This window comes from Humulus lupulus, chromosome 9, assembly GCF_963169125.1.
Source record: "Humulus lupulus chromosome 9, drHumLupu1.1, whole genome shotgun sequence".
NCBI lineage: Eukaryota > Viridiplantae > Streptophyta > Magnoliopsida > Rosales > Cannabaceae > Humulus > Humulus lupulus.
In genome coordinates this window covers 15818887-15844149 of record NC_084801.1, presented here as the reverse complement: position 1 = coordinate 15844149, position 25263 = coordinate 15818887, and the positions used below count along the sequence as shown (strand labels likewise).

General features: G+C 40.6%; 1 non-coding gene across 1 annotated transcript; it reads right to left on the bottom strand.

Moving 5' to 3' along the window:
- Positions 1-18668: 18668 nt before the first annotated feature.
- LOC133802755 (small nucleolar RNA R71) lies at positions 18669-18775 on the bottom strand. Its single transcript, XR_009877502.1, has one exon. It is a non-coding gene; the product is annotated as a small nucleolar RNA R71 (small nucleolar RNA).
- Positions 18776-25263: the final 6488 nt, after the last annotated feature.

Below are 25263 nucleotides of genomic sequence, written 5' to 3'. Positions count from 1 at the left end.
AAACGAGCCTTCTCACCTTCAATAATTTCAAAGGGCATCTTCTTCTCCTCCTCCATCTTGGCATTCAGCTCTTGAATCTTCTTAAGCTCGGAGTCCCAGACCTCGGTCTCCTTCAAAGCTTCTTCCAGCCTTGAGTCAAGCTCGTGAATCTTCTGAATCGTTGCATCCCTCGCTGCAATTTCCAGCTGGGCTGCTTTGAGGTCATCTTCAAGCTTTAACTGGGCATCCCGAGCCTCCTAAGCAAGTTCTTTGCTTGTTGCAACCTCATTATTCAGCAAGAAATTGTGCTGAACGAAAGATATGAAAGCTTGCACATGAAAATAAACACAAAGGTCAGCAAAGCACAAGGCAAAGTTAGTAGAGAATAAGAAGACTAAAGCAAAAATGACTAACCGAGGAAAAAAGCTCGCCACCTTTGTTGAAGAGAGTGTTGGCATATCAACAGGAGGTCAGAAATTCCCACTGAGGGGCCTCAAGGTGGCTGAAACTTTGACCCACGCGGTTCAAAGCATCAGAGCCAAGGTTGACTCCATGGGTCCCAGCCGCACTATCGATCACGAACTCGGGCACATGGGTCGAGATCGACAGGAAGCGGTCTCGTACAAGAGCCTGGACTCGTCTCGTTTGGATTGCAGGAGGAGGCACAATTTCAGAAGGCGCCACAAGCTCAGTGGCTTGATTCGGCCCAACCTCAGAAGGTGATGCGGGCTTAGTAGCATGACTGGATCTAGGAGAACCGAGGCTGGGTGGACTACCTCGGTCTTTCTGGACAGTTTGAAGGGACGACCTCCCTTCTGCGACACTCTTTGGCGTTTGTTCACCTTCGAGGTCATAGGCTTGTTAAGTACATTGTCCAGATCCGAGTCCATGTCACCTGAAAAACAAAACGTTGTATATGAGTAACCAAACAGAGCTTGTTATAAGAAACAAGACTCCAAGATAAAAGAAACCTAACTGTTACTTTTGACTGAGCTTGAGCTCGGAGACCAAGAAATTCCCCTATCTTCTGACGACTCTAGGGAAGTCCCCTCTCTATAAGTGGGGGATAGTCTCGAAAGGTCCCTATATACATTGGTCCCATACTGTACAGCTACTCCATCCCAGACCTCATTTAAGTTATACATGGTCTGGTATTGGCCTAACCAGCTATCGAACCTACAGACTCTAAGGTCCACTCTCGACCATGCTAAGAAGTTATCTCTAGGGTCCTTGAACACAATCATCACGTCAGGCTCATATTTAAGCAATGACAGAGACCACATGGAGTGGTCCAACACTACTTTACCTCCATCAGCCAAGCTCATTGAGGCTTCATCGTGGGCTTCGTTGCCTAAGACTGGTCGATCGTAATGGCGGGAGGCAGTGGCACGGAATTGTGAGCCTAAGGTCCTCCTCCTCGGGGGAAGTTTAGTAGTGGGAAATGGCACATCTTCCCACCTCCGGTATTTTCGAATCTCCGGATCATCCGTGGACTCGCCTTCGCTTAAAAGGCCACAAGCTCGGAGCTTGTCTTCATGGAGGAGATAAGTAAGGGACATTCGACCATAAGGGAGCTGGAGAATGACTACCCTATGTTCCCTCATAGCCTTTGTTGGAGTGGGGCGGTGGTAGTTGGTTGCAGGCAAGAATAGAGTGAATATTTCGAGCCCAATTACTCAAAGAAAAATGGAAAAGACGTGCTAAAATACTTACGGATGGGTTGAAATGAGTAGAATTGGGAAGAAGCGAGCTCATCCGTCCAGAAGAATGTTATCTTGAAATTTGGAGGATGGTTTGGATGTCCTCAAATAACCGCTTCTCCTTCGGGTATCTCGATAAGTAATAGAACCCGTATCCTCCGTGAGCTCGAGAAGGGTTGCTCTTGAGGCAGAAGAGGTACAATATATCTTGTGTTGAAGGCCCGTCCCACTTCATTTTATGGTACATCAACCTAAGGGCTGAAAAGACCTTGAACAAATTGGTCTGGAATTGGAAAGAAGTGAGGCCGGCGTAAACCAAAAATTCTTTTGAAGTAATTCTTCAAGGGTAGCAAGGCCCCAGCCCTCATATGTCCGTGGCTCCAGGCAACGAGCTTGACTTTACGGTCGGGATTGCCATCTTCAGGGCATAACAACTCCTTTCATTGGAGGTCGTCGGACGACATATCAGTGTACCAGAAAGTTTTAGGCCATGATAGGCTAGCAGCTCAGAAATATGGCTGGTGGAAGTAACTAAGCTCCGGTAGTGCTCGGCATCAAAAAATTCCTCCTTCAAGGTGGGGACTGAGAGAGCTTGGGAGGTGGATGGACGAGTTGAAGAGTCTGGCATTAGGGTAAATGAAAGTGCACCGGGTGGAAAGGCGACAGTGACTTTAAGTTTGGGATCTAGGGGAATAGGCCTGATCTCAGGGTTTGGGTCAAGATAAGCTGCCACCCGGAGTCTTTTCCTCGTTCTCTATTCGACCTCGTCGATTTGACGACGAAAATTGTCCCAGATGTCTTCTTGCTCACACCTCTCTTTATGCTCGCGGATCAATCACTGATTTCGGGTGAAAGGCAATTCAAAAGTGGGAGTTGATGGGTGATAAGGGATAGCGAATTCGGGCCCCCACCGATTCTCAGAGTACTGCGATGTAACGCCCTAAACTCCAAGGACCGTTACGATGCACATTATAAACAGTGCTAAACTCGCTAATCGAGTTATATGGCAAAAATCGTGTAACTAAGTAAGATTAGCGGTTTAGGGATTAAAAATTTTGGTTAAAATATAACATTTCATTAGAACGTTTACTGTATACATTGGGATCCCAAAAATATAATTTAAAGGTCTATTACAATAAAATATTTACAACCAGCCGATCTAAGCGGCAAAACAGGGTTTAACCCTAGTTCCTCTTTCAACCCTCGGCCGTGGCTGTCGAGCAGCTGCATATGTACACATCGTCACCTAAGCTCTCCAACTCAAGGATGGTCCAGCTTTCTTTTACCTTTACCTGCACCACATAGCACCCATGAGCCGAAACCCAGCAAGAAAACTCAATATGCTCATGATAAGTAATAATATGTCATCAAATCATAAGGCGCATGCCTAGCAAATATAGCCCTATTCAAGCAGGCAAATGAGTTCACGTAATGATGAATATACAACATCAACCGATGATCATATTAATCATCCAGGGCTTTTAGCCCCAAATAGAAGAGTGACAGTTATAACCGTCACTAAGGTGGGTTCCGTTCCCATTAGCCATGTGACGATAGGGTCACCGGGGCTTTGTAGATAAGTGATCATTTCACTAGCTTAAAGAAGATAGGTGTTTAATGAACTAGTCACCAATATAACCTACCGCATGACCATAGAGTCACAACCATGGGATTCCGCTCCCTAGCCACGTGACAAACAATCACCTAGGCCTTTGGCCCTAGCTCTGAGTAACTAGTCCTAGACTAGTCAAGCGCTTAGAATTTTCATCGACCTTCGGGTCGGTCTAGCATTAATGCTCCTAGAGTCATTCAACGCTGATATCGATTAGATCTAATCTTTTATCGGCCCTGCGTTCATGACGCTTATGCCATTTCCGGCTCTTAGGTCAGTAATACGCGACCAGTGCCGACCCTGACTAGTCAGTGCCATACACAAGTAAGCAATGCTACCAAACATATATCATATGTAAAATATCTGAATATATGGCATTCAGCATGCTTACTTAACAATTGCTAGCATAATTAGGATCATGCATAAACACAGAGATTCAAGCTCTGAACAATCTCATATTCAATATTCATAGCATGCCCTAATCACATGTTTCTCGTGCATCACATGCATCTCATTTAATCACTTGACATGCCTCAACAATAACCATGCATGTCACTTTTAAACATCCAACATGCATCAAGAATAACCATGCATGTCATATACACAGGGTGCAGTTTTCTTACCTTTAGTCCAAGCACAGGTTACTAATAAACGAGCCACAAGCACGATCATTACTCCAAGCCTCTAGTGATAACCTAGTCACAACCATAAATGGTGATCCAATGAGTTCAAGTTCTAAAACCAATCTCGGAACCAAGACCTAGCCTCCGAGACATCAAATCCCACTAAACCGGTAGTAGGAATGATCCCAAGGCCTAGCGTTTGAGTTCCCAAGCTTAAAACATCATTTCAGCCATAAATACCCTCAAGCGCCGCGGCCCCAAAACCCTGAGCCGCGGCCCCCAGCCAAAACAGAAGCACCAGGGGAAAGCGCCGCGACGCCCCATACCTAGTGTCGTGGCCCCCATAATTCAAAAATTCTTCCACCTACTTCATCAAGCTTGGGCCGCAGCGCCCAAGAACAGGGTCGCGGCCCAACCTCGGACCAGGCATTTTTCTCTGATTTCAACCGTTTAAAACCTTCCAAAAACCTATCCAAACATCTCCAAACTCAAAAATAAAAGTTCTCAAACATCCCCATGATCCATAACCCATAAAACCCAAGCTTCAAATCTAACAAAAACTCATCAAAACAAAAAATATAATTCAAGCTGAGAAACTTTAAAAACTTAAAACTTAAAACTTGAACTACCTCCGATTGAGTTGTTTCCAACTAAATCCCTCGACTAATAAGCTTCTAATCTTTCCTAGGATCGCTATGCCTCGATCCTCGCTTGAATCCGAGTCCTAGAACTCGAGTTTCCTTCGAAAATGCGACCGGGAGACGAAAATGGAACTTAGAGGGAGAGAGAACGTTCTTTTTATTTCTTAAAAGGTTACTTCAAGCTTAAGTAGCTTAAAAAAAATCCTAACGCTCGGGGTCCCGAAAACACTCCACGGGGAAAAATAGTCAAAACCTCCATAATTTCCCTCTGATCTTACTAACTCCCAATTTATCACCAAATATTTATTCCCATTACCCAATAACCCGGTAATGCTCTAAATACCCCTTGACTCACTCCGAGTCAAGCATAAATTCCGTTGTGACTTTCCCACTAGCTTACCTCCTAGGATTGTCTCGTGCTGAGTAACCCTAGCATAACCAAATAATAATAAAGCACCACACACATATCACATGTATGCCAAATATGCTCGAAATGGCCAAAATATGAAAATCACCCAATTACTCAAAAATTGGTTCACATGCATATTTAATACACCTAAACATGCATATAATCATTTAATAACATAATAAAGCAATTATGGCCCTCCCGACCTCCTAATCAAGGTCCTAAACCTTATTAGGAAATTTGGGGCATTACAACTATCCCCTCCTTACAGAAATTTCTTCCTCGAAATTTATCTGAACCGCCGGAATATCAATTCCGCACAACTGATCCCAGTTCCCAGGTCATTCCCTCGACCTCACTGTTTCTGTAACATTACCTTAACCCAAGGTATAACTTTGTTCCTCAGAACCTTATTCTTTCTGTTTCATATCTGGACTGGTTATTCCTTACAGGATAACTTAGCAACAATCTTCAGATTCTCATAACTCAACTCATGAGTTCCTTTCAACCCATGTCCTCAGCATGGAAATACATAATACACTGTGTACAACTAACAGTGCCAAAGATAAGGCCGATCCAAAGTCAACCTGACCAGTCCTGTTCAGGACTCAAACTGTCAAAATAATCTAGGGCTCAACTTGCCCTTATCTCCTCACCCTTTTCCATGGTGATACTTGAAGGAAGATACAATCTTCTACTTAAAACTCCATGTTCCTACTTTTCAATTCTGTAAAACTTTTCCATTTACTCTGAGAAGTGAGCATCCAAGCTCTAACCTCTAATAATCTCAATGGTCCCTAAACTACCTCAGGATCCAAAATCAAGACCTCACCTATCTCATTCCAATGAATAGGTGATAAACATTTTCAAACATACCTCATCTCATAAGGTACTTTTCCAATACTGGATAACTCTCTCTTTCCTTATCTGATTTACCATCAGTCTGAGAACAATGAACTGTACTGAATCCTATCTATATACTCATCGCCTTCTTAACCCTTCGATGACCTGGAAGTAACAATAGAGTCTTCATCTGATAAGATAGACCTTGAATTTCATGAAAGTGCACTATCTCTCTTTCACAAAGAGATCTGAATATTGATCAGCTATATTATTTACTCTTACTGATAGAAATGAACTCACTTAGAATACTAGTCCATAATGACCCCATGCCAATTAATACTGTCCCACTAACCTGGGCAATCCCACCGCGAAACCCATCGTGATGCTTTCTTATTTCCACTACGAAACACTCAAAGGTTGCAATGGCCCTGCTAACAGGTTAAGAACTTTACCACGCATTCCATTATATCCCTCTCCATCTCAGGCCACCACTATAAAGCTTTCACATCCTGTTACATTTCCATGATGCATGAATGAAGAGAATAAAAGAATAGCATGAGATTCATCCAGAATCTCCCAATTAATCTCAGTGTCCATCAGGTTCCAAATCTGATCCTTATACCACAATAAACCCATGCCTGAAACTGTAAAACCCTTATCTAATCCAGCTAAGACTTTCCACTCAATCTTTCCTATCTGTGGTTCACTTAATTGCTTTCTTTTTTATCCTTTCTGAAATGATAATCTCAAACATAAAACTAGCCACCTGGCCCACCAGAAACTCTACTCTAGTTCTGGTCAGATACTTTATCCAACATGTTACATAGGCATTAACTTTTCTCTGCCGCTGAGGTGTCATAACAACCTCTAAACTGATTCTGATCTGCAAGAAGACTCAGAACTCTTTCCCAAGGCACCTGTAATATCCTTACCACCCAAGGAAACTCCTGCCCCTAAGGCGTTCCTTGACCTTGGCAAATCTCCGCAAAGAAAACATCACGACACCATCGTCAAAGACGATCACAAATCTCATTCAAATAATCCTTTGAATGCTCTGTTCATCTGATTCATAAACACTCAACATTAAAAAAATTCTCAAAACATACTCAACACTCTCAATGCTCTTATCTAATATAATAGTTTTCTTATCAACCTTCTCCCTGGTCTCTAACTGGTACTAACCAGATCCAAGATCCATCTTGGAGAATGCCATATTACTCACTAACTGAGCCTTTAGTTCTTACAACTCTTCTGAGCCATTCAAAACAGTGCCCTAGACCTAAATCCATTCCTGGCACCAATCCAATCACCGTTCTATTCTCTTTGTAAATGTAATCCTGACAACTCCCCTGGAAATGTATCCAGAAACTCACAGACTACTCCAGTCTGTCCCGTTCTCGCTAGCACATTCTAAGTGGTATCCACCACACTAGCTAAGAGTTCTATGCATCTCCCTGCAATAAAACTCTAGCTCTCAATACAGATGTCACCAGAATATTGAATCCATACACCGTGCCAACTGTCTCAAGGCTTCCCACTCTCATGCCCAAGAGTTACTATCATTTCCTTACAATTTAGCATTGCCCCACACTTGGCTAACCAATCCAAATCCAGGATCACACCAAAATAGTCATAACCAACTTAATCACGATCACTAATGAGTCATTTTTATCATAACCCAATTCATCTCTTAAATCACCAATACAGTAGCACTTTGCCATCATAACATAACTAGGTGATCTGCATAGCATCTCTATGCTTCTCTATATGCAACAAACAAAGGAATAGCATGGCACCAAAACCAATCATCATAACTCAAAAATCATAACTAGAAAACTGACCTGCCACCCCTGAGGAACTAGTCTCAGTCTCAAATGTTGACTGCATCGGAACGAACACTCGAGCTGGAGTTGAGCTGCCCATCCCCTTTTGCTCATCCTCTCTTAGCCTTGGGCAATTCTTCACAATATGCCCAACCATGTCACACGCGAAACATGCCTTTGCTCGGCATTCTCCTAGATGACGCTTCTTGCACCGAGTGCAGATTGGATAAATTTTCTTCCAGCTTTCATTCTTACTTGCCCCAATAAGTGGAGGTACCACTATCCGAGCTCCGTGCTCTCTAGAACTCTTCTTCTAATCTCGTATGCTCTCAACAGCAAGAGCCTTTTCTACCACCTGAGCATAGGTAGAGATTTCATGCACTGGGGCAACTCTAATGCCCCGAGCTATTCCAGGATTCAATCCTTGAATAAACCTTTCCTTCCGAGCTACATCTGTGGGTACCCTGTCAAAAGCAAACTTGGCCAACCCATCAAATCTGATAACATACTCGGTTACTGATGCCTTTCCCTGAACGAGATTCACAAACTCATTCATCTTAGCAGTCTTGGCTACATCACAATAATACATCTCATTAAACAGCTGCCTAAATTCTTTCTAATCCATCACAACTATGTCTCGTGTCTGGGATATCACTTCCCACCACGTCTGGGCATCATCCCACAATACAAATGTAGCACATATCACTCTATTGTGACCTACCAGCCTCATACTGTCAAGGATGGAACTGATCATGCCTATCCATTGCTCAGCTCTAAATGGATCTAGGCCTCCCTCGAAGACTGGAGGGTAATACTCCTGGAATCTTCCACAAAGGAATTCCCACCTACTCTCAACCCTAGGTTGAGTCAAAGCTGATGCCACTCCTAGCATGACCAAGGAAAAAGTGTTTCCCGACAGGTTCCGCTGTTGCTTCAAACACCTAATCTCTTCCTCATGCCTCTGCAATCTTGATTGCAAATCTGTGAACATCTGCTGAAAATTCATCGGAGTAGATGAAGAACTAATACCCTGGTTGTAACTCCCAGCCTCTGTATAACCACCACCAGGCCTCATTATCTTCCATGGATATAAACCTACTGATTGAATCTGCAGTCAATAACTTGACCCATTGATCATGATGAGCATATCAAGAGCTTTCCCCACGGGAACAATCTTACCACATCACATTCACAAATCACTGTAGGGCTATAAACATGCCCATGGCATTCATTCATCAATCATAATCCCTGCTCTTCCTATATTCATACCATGCCTCCAACTCCAACATGCAAATATCACAATTATATATGTTCATGGAGCAGGTAATCATATGATCACATTCATATATATATATATATTCACGGAGCATATAGTCAAATAGTCAAGAGCCAGGCTCTATCATAATCTCATGCTCCCTAATACAATGTGCAGGTAAAGCATTTACATTCTGTTTAAGCAGTTAAGCACATAACTACAAAAATAATTACCATTCCCTGAGTGAAGCTATCTTCAGTGACGAGTGTACATGCCCAGCTTGTCTTCAGGAACCATAAACCTTGGCTCGCTCTGATACCAAGTTGTAACGCCCTAAACTCCAGGGACCGTTATGGTGCGCATTATAACCAGTGCTAAACTCGCTAATCGAGTTATTTGGCCAAAATCATGTAACTAAGTATGTTTAGCAGTTTAGGGATTAAAAATTTTGGTTAAGATATAACGTTTCATTAGAACGTTTACTGTATACATTGGGATCCCAAAAATATAATTTAAAGGTCTATTACAAGAAACTATTTACAACCAGCTGATCTAAGCGGCAAAACAGGGTTTAACCCTAGTTCCTCTTTCAACCCTCGGCCATGGCGGTCGAGCAGCTGCATATGTACACATCGTCACCTAAGCTTTCCAACTTAGGATGGTCCAGCTTTCTTTTACCTTTACCTGCACCACATAGCACCCGTGAGCCGAAGCCCAGCAAGAAAACTCAATATGCTCATGATCAGTAATAACATGTCATCAAATCATAAGACGCATGCCTAGCAGATATAGCCCTATCCAAGCAGGCAAATGAGTTCACGTAATGATGAATATACAACATCAACTGATGATCATATTAATCATCCAGGGCTTTTAGCCCCAAATAGAAGAGTGACAGTTGTAATCGTCACTAAGGTGGGTTTCGTTCCCATTAGCCATGTGACGATAGGGTCACCGGGGCTTTGTAGATAAGTGATCATTTCACTAGCTTAAAGAAGATAGGTGTTTAATGAACTAGTCACCAATATAACCTACCGCGTGACCATAAAGTCACAACCATGGGATTCCTCTCCCTAGCCACGTGACAAACAGTCACCTAGGCCTTTGGCCCTAGCTCTGAGTAACTAGTCCTAGACTAGTCAAGCGCTTAGAATTTTCATCGACCTTCGGGTCAGTCCAGCATTAATGCTCCTAGAGTCATTCAACGCTGATATCAATTAGATCTAATCTTTTATCGGCCCTACGTTCATGACGCTTATGTCGTTTCTGGCTCTTAGGTCAGTAATACGCGACCAGTGCCATACACAAGTAAGCAATGCTACCAAACATATATCATATGTCAAATATCCGAATATAGGGCATTCAACATGCTTACTTAACAATTTCTAGCATAATTAGGATCATGCATAAACACAGAGATTCAAGCTCTGAACAATCTCATATTCAATATTCATAGCATGCCCTAATCACATGTTTCTGGTGCATCACATGCATCTCATTTAATCACTTGACATACCTCAACAATAACCATGCATGTCATATACACAGGGTGAAGTTTTCTTACCTTTGGTCCAAGCACAGGTTACTAATAAACGAGCCACAAGCACGATCATTACTCCAAGCCTCTAGTGATAACCTAGTCACAACCATAAACGGTGATCCAATGAGTTCAAGTTCTAAAACCAATCCCGAAACCAAGACCTAGCCTCCGAGACATCAAATCCCACTAAACCGGTAGTAGGAATGATCCCGAGGCCTAGGGTTTGAGTTCCCAAGCCTAAAACATCATTTTGGCCATAAATACCCTCAAGCGCCGTGGCCCCAAAACCCTGAGTCGCGGCCCCCAGCCAAAACAAAAGCACCAGGGGCAAGCGCCGCAGCACCCCATACCTAGTGTCGTGGCCCCCAGAACTCACAAAGTCTTCCACCTGCTTCATCAAGCTTGGGCCACTGCGCCCAAGAACAAGGTCGCAGCCCAACCTCGGACCAGCCATTTTTCTCCGATTTCAACCTTTTAAAACCATCCAAAAACCTATCCAAACATCTCCAAACTCAAAAATCAAAGTTCCCAAACATCCCCATGATCCAAAACCCATAAAACCCAAGCTTCAAATCTAACAAAAACTCATCAAAATACAAAATCCAATTCAAGCTTAAAACTTAAAACTTGAATTACCTCCGATTGAGTTGTTTCCAACTAAATCCCCCGGCTAATAAGCTTCTAATCTTCCCTAGGATCGCTATGCCTCAATCCTCGCTTGAATCCGAGTCCTAGAACTCAAGTTTCCTTCGAAAATGCGATCGGGAGACGAAAATGGAACTTAGAGGGAGAGAGAACGTTCTAAACGTTCTTTTTATTTCTTAAAAGGTTACTTCAAGCTTAAGTAGCTTCAAACAAATCCTAACGCTCGGGGTCTCGAAAACACTCCACAGGGCAAAATAGTCAAAACCTCCAGAATTTCCCCATGATCTTACTAACTCCCAATTTATCACCAAATATTTATTCCCATTACCCAATAACCTGGTAATGCTCTAAATACCCCTTGGCTCACTCCGAGTCAAGCATAAATTCCGTTGTGACTTTCCCACTAGCTTACCTCCTCGGATCATCTCGTGCTGAGTAACCCTAGATAACCAAATAATAATAAAGCACCACACCCATATCACATATATGCCAAATATGCTCGAAATGACCAAAATATGAAAATCACCCAATTACTCAAAAATGGGTTCACATGCATATTTAATACACCTAAACATGCATATAATCATTTAATAACATAATAAATCAATTATGGCCCTCCCGGCCTCCTAATCAAGGTCCTAAACCTTATTAAGAAATTTGGGGCATTACATGCGACATCTAACAAGGAAGAAAAAGGTGAGGGCCCATCATATAGAAAATAATAATGAGATTACAATTTTGATAACTCGAGCTCGAAATCTCGAGGTTACAAGATTGCTTCAATCGAGACTGAAGCCTCAAAAGAGTGAGATTGGCTCGAATGTCTGTCCCGAACTGTTATAGAGTTCGGGCATCGAGAGTGCACCACTCGAGAATGGGGAGGTTATTACCAATTTAAAAGAATCCCAGATTTCCAGGGAAAAAGGTGACATTTTTGGGGTTCGTGCATTAAAACCCTAATCCAATACCCTATTTCTTAAGCCACACGAAACCCATTACCAAAAAAACTCCATATCTTTTTTACGTACCTATTAGAAACTTTTTAGCCTAAATCATGATTCTATGCATGCCAAAACTATTCTAATAAGAAAACTTTCTTAGTGCAAGAATGTGGCTTTAGAAAACTGATAAAAACCAGAGGTATATATGCGGATGGAAAATACACATAAAAAGGAAAAATAGATGAATAAAGGTCATAAACTTACACAAAGTTGTATGTGGATATGAGGAGATCGTTGACTGAAGGAGTGGTTGCAAGAACGATTTCACAGAACCAAAGGAGGAAAGGGTACTCTGTCTTTTGGGCTTAGAGAACATGCAAAGAAAACCTTGGTTTTTTCTTTTTTCTTTCTCTCTGGTTCCTGCTTTCTGAGTAAAAATGGGAGTAACGAAGAGGGTATATATATATACCCCAATGGGGATGTCAAGGGTCGAATCGATCGAGGGCCTTAATTTGAGATAAATGAAGATCCGAAGGATCACATTTAATTGTATAAACTGGCGGCAAAATAGTCCTAGGAAATGACATGTGCAGAAATAAGGAGTACTTCAGTAATCTTGGTGTGAAATCCCCAAGTGACGCATGTCCATACTCGAGTGTGGTAGGTGGCACATTTTTTGAAAGGGAAGTTCAAAAGTTTCCTTCTCATAGGATTCGAACCAACACTTTTGAGGGGGCAAAATGTTACACCCAAATTTTGAAATCATCATAAATGAGCCCCGAAATGTAGGCTCGTAAAGCGTAAGCTCGAAGCTAACATATTAGGGCTCAACACCTGTATAAAATATGTGTATTTCTTGACTTTTTCTTACTGGCGATCGAGCACCAGTTCAGAAGGCTCGAGCATAAGCACTAAGCTCGAAAGGATGAACCTTCTCTGATGCATATGAGTGTAATTTGAGCCTTCGTTGCAAGCTCGAAGATGTTGGTCTCCGAAGGTTGAGCTCGGTGGAATCACTGGCTAAGGAGGAAGCTTACCAAAATAATGAGCTCGAAGTGTTGTTTGATCTCGGAATAGCATAAACCTTGCCTCGAGATCATCAACGCGTTTTACATGCGACAACTATTAGGAAATCCATATTCCTTAGGGATTTGTTATTATCTGATATTAAATCCCAATTATCATGGAATATTATGTAACTAGTGCATTTAATTACATTTATTTCAAATTTGAATTGTAACTTCCCGAAATAAGGGGAAGATATTTTTCTTCACCAGTCTATAAATAGACTGGAGAATTTCGTTTGTAGACACGCACAATTTGGTACTGAGAACACTCTGCTAAATTTCTTTGTGAAAGCTTTGAGAGAATACCACAAATCAATAATATTGACTCATGGAATAGGCAGATTTTAACTGCTGAACTACGTAAAAATTCAATTGTTCTTCCTTATTTTCTTAAAGCATTGTTTAGTGCTCTTCAAATTTAAGTTGACGAAAAGCGGCGTCAACAGAATTAATTATTATCATTGATCAACTCTTAATGATTCCAGACTATTTAAATACTCTTAAATATATTTGATCAATTAGTTGAAATTTGTTTTTTGAAATATATCAGTTCAGCTCAATTTCAATTCAAATCATTTTAATAAGATAAAAATATTTTTATTAAACATCAACATTATTGAAACAAAATGTTTATTAAAAATTTAGTTTTTTTATAAAATTTATACAAAATGTTTTTGAAATAGAGTTTCATTAAAAAAATATATTTTTTGTAAATATTTCATGTGTATTTTAATAAAATACGATTTTTAAAATATTATAATACAGAAGTAATTTTAAATACCTAAAATTTTAATTTTAATTTTTTTCACAAATAATTTTTATATTTATATAATTATGATTTTCTAATAATTTTTAAATAAATATCAGTACCTAAAAAATTATTTGTTTGTCTACAAAACTATATAGAAAATTATAAAAAAAAATTATTTCTTTCAATTAATTAAAAACCTAAAAAGTAATAGTTGAAGTTAATTATTTTATTGTATTTAATATATTAAATATTTAAAATATGAATATTTTGGTAATATTGAAAATAAAAAGAATTTAGTGTTTTGATATGTGATTGAGATTATTTTTTGTCAATGTTTTATTAAATATATTGATTTAAATTCTTACAAGAATATTTATTTTTTTAAAACAAGTATACACATGTATTTATAAATATAATTTAATAAACATAATATTTACTAGTATATATATATAGGGGAATTCTCCTATAGGGGCTTCACTTTAAGCCCTACCGGTAGGACTCTCAGTGTTTCTCGACCCGTGAACAGTTTTCGGCACAATTTTTTTTATGACCGTGTATATTGTAGCTATTTAGATAATCTTGCAAATTTTCAAAAAATTCTGAATAATTTACAGTACCGAAAACTAGGTTCAAACATGTTTTCTACTCGCATAAAAAAAATTAGTCACGCGTGCAACAACATGTTTGAACTTAGTTTTCGGTACTCTAAACTATTCGGAATTTTCTGAAAATTTGCAAGATGCTCTAAATAGCTACAATATACACGTTCATAAAAAAAATTCCACCGAAAACTGTTCACGAGTCGAGAACACTGAGAGCCCCACCGGTAGGGCTTAAAGTGAAACCCCTATAAAAGAATTGTCATATATATATCATTCAAAATAGACTTGGTGAACAAATTTTGTTTATTAAAATAGTTTGGGGATTTTTCATTAATATATCTATAACTAAGTTTTTTTTCATTTATAAATTTAAACTTTCTTTCATTAATATATATATATATATTCAAATTTTCCATTCAAGATTATGACTTAGCTTAGAAAGCTATCTATTTTCTCACTTATGAATTAATTACTAATTACTATATAGGGTATCTTTATATATATATATATATTAATCTCAAATTACATTTTTTTTCATTAATTCCCAAATCCAAGCAAAGTTGATTGCCTTATGCACTATTTTAGTCATATATATTTATACATATATAGAAAATATTAAAGCTAGAATGCATTGTACTTTATGAATTTTGTTGCATTTGTTAACCATTCCACTACATATACCAAATTCATCTATTTTTGTCTTTCTTTTTATAAATATATATCGAATTATTTATATATGGTACTTGTAAAAATATATAAACAAATACTTTATGTAGAAAAAAATAGCAACTCATCAATTCATTTAAAAACAACTTCCATTATTTAAAAAAAAAATTCTGTTTTGAGAGACTAAAACAGAGAAGTTTTATGAGTTACTTAACGAGTTACTTAAATAGTTTTATGATTTTCTTAAGTAGTTTTATAAGTTGCTTAACATGTTAGTTTATGGATTGTTTAACAAGTTATTTTATGGCTTGCTTAACGAGTTTTATAAGTTACTTAACATGTTGCTTAAGTAGCTCTATAAGTTCCTTAAGGAGTTTTACGAGTTGCTTTATAGGTTGCTTAAGAAATTTTATAAGTTGTATAATATGTTGATTTATTAGGTTGCTTAACGAGTTGCTTAAAGAGTTGTATGGGTTGCTTATGTAATTTTATAAGTTGTTTAAGATGTTGCTTTATGGGTTGTGTTATCCCTGTTTTCCCCCGGGACACGTGGCATGACACGATGGGTCCATAGGCTCCCTCAAAGAGATCCAGGCCCATCATGAGCCTGATGAACAGGGAAGAAGAAAGTCTTGATAGCCCAATCGTCAATGAACCCAACAATGTTCGATGGGCGTGACCATAACAAGGGAATCAGGACCAAGATGCATGCCCAATTTATCTTCCTAGTCCCGACCTACCTGTATCCTCCAGGAACCGAGACCAAGGTGCAGGCCCAACTCATCTTCCCGGTCCTGACCTATCCATATCCTCCGGGATGCCAATAGAGGTGGCAGACTCACTAGTTTGGGAATAAACCTTGTCGAGAATGAACCCGTCCTGGTGAGAAAATCAGGACTCCGGTAAATGAACCGGGACATTAGTAAAGGAATCTGCACCAGACGTCTGGATAGGGCAAGTTTGTTCTTCTCTGATGCTGACAGGTCCCCAAGAAACACGGAAGTTGGTCTCCTCAACTAACCTGCAGAAGAGGTTACGCACGAAACGTACACTGTTCCTAGGAAACAGTACTGCCACTACTTTGAAAAATCTTGTCCCCATGATCCCCTTAGAACCCCACGCGGACCAGTCTGAGGTTAAGTACTATTGGCAGCTGTAAGGCTTTTCTATGCCCAAGTCGGTCCAATGGGCTCTAACTAATATGATTTATTAAGCAACATTCTTTGTATTATGGCTCCATTAGCGAGCAAACTATGATTACACCCCTATTGGGCCAGGATTAGTCCGGCCCAAGCCCATTGCACCTAACTGCCTATAAATAGGGTGAGTTGTGCAGAGTAGTGGGGATCCCAGATTCTCTCTTGTAACCAATTACTCTGCTCAAACCTACAAAAAAATCCATTGTCAAAAGCTCTCTAAGCTCTAATACAACTGACTCGTGGACTAAGGCTCCTTAACGCCCCAACCACGTAAAAAATGTACTTGCATATTGTTGAGTCTAGTTTTTATTATGTTTTGGTGATGTTTTTAGTAGTCTTTTATTTTGTTTTTCCTTGTTTTAGCGCGGGTTTATGCTTTGTTTGGTTGTTTTTGTGAATATCAGGAAGAATTGAGCATGTGGAAGAAAATGCCAAAGAAAGGGAAGAAATAACCGAGTTTTCCATCATATTTTGATCAAGAATGGTTCTCAACACAATTTGGAAGTGTTGGTGAATTTTTGGGATGAAAACTTGAAGAAATGAGATTTCCCTTAAGAGCCACGGCATGAGCAAAAGGGAGTCGCGGCTAGGTGGGAAACAGAAGCATTGTTTTTCAGGAAGTCTTCGGGCCGCGGCATGGTTAGATAGAGCCGCGGCATAGATGGGTACTCTGCCCAGAATTCGTCGATGCGGGCCGCGGCATGGCTTCAGAGAGCCGCGGCATGAAAAGGACCTCCTGCCCAGAAATTGTGATACGGGCCGCGGCATAGTGCATGTAGAGCCGCAGCCCGCTTCTTTAATTTTTGAAATCTTAGGTTTTAAGATTGCGAAAAGGAGAGAGATAGGGACGTACGGACGAAGGGAGGAGTTTTGGTTTTGAAGGCTCAAGCTTAGAGTATTTTTACATGTTTTTCTTCCTGATGTTATCTTTAATTTCTATTGTGATTAGCACTATGACTATGAACTAATTTTCTGTTTAGGATGTTCAATTGAATCACTTGAATCTCTGTTATGACCTAATGCAATTTTAATTTCTTTCTTCTTCAATCTTCTTCAATTCCTTATAACCTATTCTTATAGATTGATTATTGATTGGCCATCTTTAGTCATATATATATATATATGTTTTTAAGTCAAAATCTGAGAAGTGAGATTTAATTATGCTGTGGTTATATTGGACATAATTCTAATTTAGAACGAAAGTATCTGAATTAATTGTGTAACTGTTATTAAGTTGTGGAATTTAATGCTACCTTTGTGGTTCAATTTACCATAGAAATATAGGAAATTGTCACCTAGGTTGAGTTTATAATTCATAGTATGATTATAGGCTGCTGTATCAACTTGTTAATTGAATTAGGTAAAAATAAGAAGAATTCATACTTTGCATTAGGGAATAATAGGAAGGATAGTTGATGAGATTGAATATCCTAATTGTTTCTCAGTGATTAATTTAAAAGCTTTACTACTAGTTATTATTTCATTTAATTTTCGACTATTATTTCTGCACTTTATTGGTTCTTTTGCTGTATTTTACAAAAATCAAGAATTTCAATTCATCAAATAGAACAAGAAATTAATTGATTGGTAATTGATAACTCAGTCCTTGAGGACGATACTTGGTTTTACCATTTTATTACGAGTTTGCGACTGTGTGCACTTGCATAGCAAAATTATCGCAACAAGTTTTTGGCGCCGTTGCCGGGGACTGAAAATTATCAATATCAGTCTAATTAATTTTTATTCTAATTTGATTTTAATTTATTTGCTTCTAATCTGTTTAGTTGCTAAATTTTTCTATCTCAGGTGAATTTTGGTATATGCGTGGCAGAAAAGGAAAGGACACACTTGTTCCTCTGAATCTTGAGATTGAGAAGTCTTGCAATCAAATCAGAAAGAAGAAGAGAGAGGCCCATAAATCTGTAAAGATGGCACAGAATGAAGGGGATGGCAGGAATGTTCAAACTCCTGGAGTTGTACGAAGGGTTCAGGCTCAACCCAATGCTGAGAGGAGCCTGCGAGATTATGTGCTACCCACTCTGACGAGAGTACAAAATAGTATATGCCCACCAACTGTAGAGGCCAACAACTTTGAAATAAAGCCCGCTATTCTACAAATGGTGCAATCTTCTGTGCAATTCAATGGGTTACCCTCTGAAGATCCTCACACCCATTTGTCCAATTTTCTGGAGTTATGTGGGACCTTCAGATATAATGGGGTGAGCGATGACGCAATCAAGCTCAGGCTGTTCCCATTTTCTCTAAGGGACAGAGAAAAAATTTGGTTGAACTCTCTGCAGCCAAACCCTATCGTCACCTGGCAAGATCTAGCTCAGAAATTTTTGTCCAAATTCTTCCCTCCGTCCAAAGCTGCTAAATTGAGGGGAGAGATAAATAACTTTTGCCAGAATGACGGAGAGTCATTTTATGAGGCGTGGGAACGGTTTAAGGAACTCCTGAGAAGATGTCCTCATCATGGCATTGAACAGTGGATGCTAGTACAGAATTTCTACAATGGTTTATGTCCGACAACCAGAACCATTATTGATGCTGCAGCGGGTGGCACTTTTATGAGCAAGAGTGCAACTGGTGCATATAAGCTGCTAGAGGACATGGCTACAAACAACCATCAGTGGTCTGAGGAAAGATCATCAGGAGTCAGAAAGGTAGGTGGGGTGCATGAGCTAGATGCAATCACTGCCTTAACAGCGCAAGTAGCCTCTTTGACCAAGCAGTTGCAACAAAGTAGTGTGTCTGCTAATGCGGTTCAGATGGCAGTGAGGTGTGAAATGTGTGGTGGTGCTCATTCTGTTGATCAGTGCCCTATCTGTATGAATAATAACACCCCTATGGATCATGCCCAAGTTCAAGCGGTGGGAAATTTTCAGAGGCCACTCAATAACCCATTCTCCAACAACTACAATCCTGGGTGGCGAAATCATCCCAATTTTTCATGGAAGAATAATCAAGGCCAACAACCTCAGTTTCAGGGCCAATTTCAGAATAACATGCCTCAGCCACCTATGAATCAAGCTTCGTCATCCATGCAGCCTAGGCCTCAACAATCAATGCCTCAACCTGAGAGACCTAATGAACTGCAAGCTGCCCTGTTGACTCTTACTAACACTCAGACTCAATTTATGACTGAGACAAGATCCTCCATTCGAAACCTTGAGACACAGGTTGGGCAGTTGGCCAATATGCTCAATAACAGACCCCAGGGAAACTTGCCTAGTAATACTGAAGTCAACCCCAAGGAGCAAGTTTAGGCAATTACTCTGAGGAGTGGGAAGCAAACAGAGCAGCCTAGACCTCCACAGGCAGTGGTTCAGAAAAAAGAGATGGGTGCACAGTCTGATTCAGAAAGGGTTACTGAAGACCATCAGAAGTCAGAACAGAGTCCCCCAGTTGTCATTGAGCAGCCAGTTAGAGTTCCATACCCTCAGAGGCTTAGAAAGACTACCCTTGATAAACAGTTTTATAAGTTTCTTGAGGTGTTTAAAAAGCTGCACATAAACATTCCTTTTGCTGAGGTCTTGGAGCAGATGCCCAGTTATGTTAAGTTCATGAAGGAGATTTTGTCAAAGAAAAGGAGAATGGAGGACTATGAGACTGTTGCACTCACTGAAGAGTGCAGCGCGATTTTACAAAGGAAGTTACCCCAAAAGCTGAGAGATCCGGGGAGTTTCACCATACCTTGCACCATTGGCAAGTTTGAATGCAAGCACGCCTTATGTGATCTGGGGGCAAGTATCAATCTGATGCCCTTATCTGTGTTTAAAAGACTTGGTTTGGGGGAGGCAAAACCAACAACTGTCACTTTACAGCTCGCAGACCGATCGTTAACACATCCACGAGGAATTATCGAGGATGTTCTTGTGAAAGTGGATAAGTTCATATTTCCCGCTGACTTTATTGTTCTGGACATGGAGGAGGACACAGATGTCCCTATTATTCTTGGTAGGCCATTTCTAGCCACAGGCCAAGCTCTTATTGATGTTCACAAAGGAGAGCTTAAGTTGAGAGTTCAAGGAGATGAGGTGGTCTTTAATGTCTTCAAGTCTATGAAGTATCCAGTGGCTAGTGACAGTTGCTTTAGTGTGGATGTGATAGAAAAGGAAATCTCCAAGAGAAGGATGAGCAGTGATGCCTTAGAGGCAGTATTATGGGGTGATGAGGGCGATGATGATGATGATGCTGAGACCAGAGAATGTGTAAAGTGGATAAACTCCTTCTAACCATATTGGAAGAAGTTTCAAGAATTAGCGGATGCGATTGATAAACTGCTAACCTCCATTCAGCAGCCACCAACGTTGGAATTAAAGGTCCTCCCAGATCACTTGCAATATGCTTATTTGGGAGAGAATGAAACTTTACCGGTCATTGTGTCAGCTGACCTGTCAAAGGTAGAATTGGAGAAACTGTTGAGGGTTCTAAGGAAGCATAAATTGGCCATTGGGTGGACCTTGGCAGATATTAGAGGAATCAGCCCAGCGACAGTGATGCATAAAATTTTATTGGAGGAGAATAGCAAGCCATCCATAGAGGCCCAGAGAAGACTCAATCCAGCCATAAAGGATGTAGTATTGGACCAGATTCTTAAATGGTTGGATGTTGGGGTGATCTACCCAATTTCTGATAGTGCATGGGTGAGCCCTGTGCAAGTGGTGCCTAAAAAGGGTGGAATGACTGTAGTGAAAAATGAGAACAATGAACTCATTCCAACAAGGACTGTAACGGGGTGGCGGATTTGTATAGACTACCGCAAGCTCAATAAGGCAACAAGGAAGGATCATTTTCCTTTACCTTTCCTTGATCAGATGCTTGACAGATTGGCAGGCCATAGCTACTACTGTTTCTTGGATGGGTATTCTGGGTACATCAGATCGCTATCGCACCAGAGGATCAAGAGAAAACAACCTTTACATGTCCTTATGGCACATTTGCTTTCCGGAGAATGCCATTTGGACTATGCAATGCCCCTGCAACATTTCAACGGTGCATGATGGCCATATTTTCAGACATGGTAGACCGGTGTATTGAGATTTTCATGGATGACTTCTCTGTTTTTGGCTCATCATTCGACCTTTGTTTGGGTAATTTGGAGAACGTGCTGCGTCGTTGTGAGATGGCTAATCTGGTGTTGAATTGGGAGAAATTCCATTTTATGGTGAAAGAAGGGATTGTCCTTGGCCATAAAATTTCAAGTGAGGGAATTGAGGTAGATAGAGCAAAAATTTCTACCATTGAAAGGCTGCCTCCACCAGCTTCAGTCAAAGGAGTCAGAAGTTTTCTTGGTCACGCTGGGTTCTATCGAAGATTCATCAAAGATTTCTCAAAGGTGTCTAAGCCTCTCTCGAATCTGCTTATGAATGGAGTTGTCTTTGATTTTAATGAAGAATGTTTAAGGGCGTTCAATTTCTTGAAAGAAAAGCTGATTTCTACTCCAATTGTGATAGCTCCGAATTGGGAATTGCCTTTTGAGTTGATATGTGATGCCAGTGATTACACAGTGGGGGTAGTTCTGGGACAGCGGATTGACAAGGTATTCAGGTCTATTTACTATGCTAGTCGGACTCTAAATGATGCTCAGCTGAATTATGCCACTATAGAAAAAGAGTTGCTAGCTATTGTGTTTGCTTGCGATAAATTCAGACCATATCTGATTGGTAACAAGGTGATTGTCTACACTGATCACTCTGCCATTAAATACTTGATGTCAAAGAAAGATGCCAAGCCCCGCCTGATTAGATGGATTCTATTGCTTCAAGAATTTGACATGGAGATTCGTGACAAGAAGGGTAGCGAGAATGCGGTAGCTGATCATCTCTCTAGACTTGAGGTGGAGGAGACTGAAAACAAGAAAGCAGTGCAAATCAATGATCATTTTCCTGATGAGCAGTTGTTTGGGGTAAGTGAGACTTTAGCTGTCCCGTGGTTTGCAGACATAGTGAACTTTTTGGTTGCAAAAATTGTGCCTTCTGAAATGTCAAAGCAGCAATTAAAGAAATTCTTTTCTGAGGTGAAACACTACTATTGGGAGGAACCTATTCTCTATAGGCACTGTGTTGATCAGATTATCAGAAGGTGTGTTCCTGAAGAAGAGATGCAGTCCATTCTTAATCACTGTCATACTCAACAATGCGGAGGGCATTTTGGAGCATCAAGAACGGCGGCTAAGGTATTACAAAGCGGTTTCTATTGGCCTTCATTATTCAAGGATGCCAATGTGTTTGTCAAGGCTTGTGATAGATGTCAGAGAACTGGCAATATCTCGAGGAGAAACGAAATGCCTCTACAAGGGATTCTTGAGGTGGAACTGTTTGACGTATGGGGCATCGATTTCATGGGGCCTTTTCCACCGTCTTACAACAATAAATATATTCTATTGGCAGTGGATTATGTATCCAAATGGGTGGAGGCTGTAGCAACTAGAGCCAATGATGGTAAAACTGTGCTTAATTTTCTGCATAAACATATTTTTACTAGATTTGGCACTCCCCGAGCTCTGATTAGTGATGAAGGGAAACACTTTGTGAATAAGCAATTGGATGCACTGCTGGCTCGTTATGGAGTTTATCACCGAAAAGCTTTGCCTTACCATCCTCAATCAAATGGGCAAGCTGAAGTTTCAAACAGAGAAATCAAGAGCATCCTGGAGAAGACCGTTGACAGTTCGAGGAAGAATTGGTCGAAAAAGTTAGATGATGCGATTTGGGCATATAGAACTGCATTCAAAACACCAATAGGCATGTCTCCTTACAGGTTGGTGTTTGGTAAAGCGTGTCATCTACCGGTTGAATTGGAGCATAGGGCATTCTGGGCTATGAAAAAGTTAAACTATGATTGGAGTGCCGCTAGTGAACGAAGACTGTTGCAACTGAATGAACTTGACGAGTTCAGAAATGAGGCTTATGAGAATGCCAAGATTTATAAAGAAAGAACAAAGGCTTGGCATGACAAGAACTTAATCAGAAGGGAGTTCCAACCAGGGCAGCAGGTACTTCTGTTCAATTCAAGACTTCGACTGTTTCCTGGCAAATTGAAGTCAAGATGGTCAGGGCCATTCACTGTAGTTCAAGTTTTTCCTTATGGTTCTGTAGAAGTTCGGGGCAACTCAGGTGATTCCTTTAAAGTCAATGGTCAGAGATTGAAGCCCTACTTGGGTGGTAGTTTTGATCAAGCGAAGTCTATCCTCCTTCTGAAGCCTCTCTGAAGAGGGGTTCAGCGTCCGGCTAAATGACGTTAACGACAGCGCTTGTAGGAGGCACCCTATATTTTACTTGTTATTTATTTTACTTTTGTATTTGTAAACAATGGATATTTGGTTTATTTTTACACTTTTAGAATCGTGAAAAACGTGAAAAATGAAAAAAACTTTAAAAAATCAAAAAAATAAAAAATTCCTTAAGGGCCACGGCATAGCCATATGATGTCGCGGCATTGGGGGTTCCAGAGGCCCACGGATTTGGCAGTATAGGGGCGGGCCGCGGCATGGCTGAGGAGGGCCGCGGCATTAAGCCCCATTTTTCCCAGAAAAACAAGGCTGGCCGCGGCATAGATGAGGAGGACCGCGGCATTAAACCCAAGATTTCCCAGAATAATGAGGCGGGCCGCGGCATATGTATGAGAGAGCCGCGGCATTACATCCTAGCGATTCTATGCGGGTCGCGGCATAGTCAAGGTAATGCCGCGGCCCTAGTCCGAAAATTGGGATAAAAAGCCCTAAATCAGCCATTGTCTCATTCATTCACTCTCACAATCTACATCACACTCCAAACTTCTTTTTCTCTCTATTTTTTTTTAGACTTCCATCAGTCAAGGAGACCACAAGAAGGATTTTTGTGCCATTCAAGTAAGTGTATCTTCTCTAGTCTAATGCTTTTGATTGGAGATTAGATTGCATTGTGGTGTTGTGGATTGTTCTTTGTTGTTCTTGTGAGAAGATTAAGGGTTTTGCCAATTATTGATTGTGGGAATTATTGTTTGAGGCTATTGATTGTGGGAATTATTGTTTGAGGCTATTGATTGTGGGAATTAGTGTTTGGGGTTGTTGATTGTGGTAATTAGTAAGTTTGGGGGGAGTGACACCAAAAAGGAAATTATACTCAAGTTCTTGAGAGCATATTTGGGGGTTTAGTTGGTTCTTTTTGAAAGATATTATGGGTCCTAAGCGAAATCCCCCTAGAGGCACCTCCTCCAAGAAAGCATCCTCATCACGCACTCAACCACCACCAACACCACCTGCCCCAGCTGAGTATGACACTAATTTATTTGTTAATAAGGACGCTGCCGAGTTGTTTAAAAAGATTTATAAAAGATCGGTGGTAAGGGAAAGGGGGTTTGACCTTAATGAGGCCCCTGCTGTACAACACCCTGGTTATGAACTTATCAAAGCTGAAATAGTGCGACGTAGATGGAATTTGTTTTGTGACTCGACCCATGTGGATTCAACCAACTGCTCTATTATATATGAATTTTTCGCCAACTTCTCATATCAAGATGCAGAACAGAATAATTTTGTCAGGGGCAAATTGGTGCCTACAACATCCTATGCATTCAACCAATTACTGGATCTTCCTTCATTTTCTGCACAAGAGGATGAACACTGGCAGTTGGCCCATTTCGAGGAGCCAGACTATGATGCGGTGGCTGAGGTCTTGAGTATGGAAGGGGCACGTTTCAGTTATCATAATGGGAGGCCCAAAGAGTTGTTCAGGTGGCAGCTAAACCCAGTTGCGAAGGCGTGGTTTTATTTTGTGTGTGCACGTTTACTTCCGACATCTCATCTGTCTTCTGTTGATCGAGAGCGTTGTTTGTTAGTGTATGCTATCATGACTCAAAAGAAGGTCGATGTGGGCCGCATTATTCGATATAGCATACGCAACATCAGTAGATTCAACACTACAGCTGGTGTCGCCCATGGTACCTTCCTCTCGACTTTATGCAGCACCTATGAGGTACCAACCT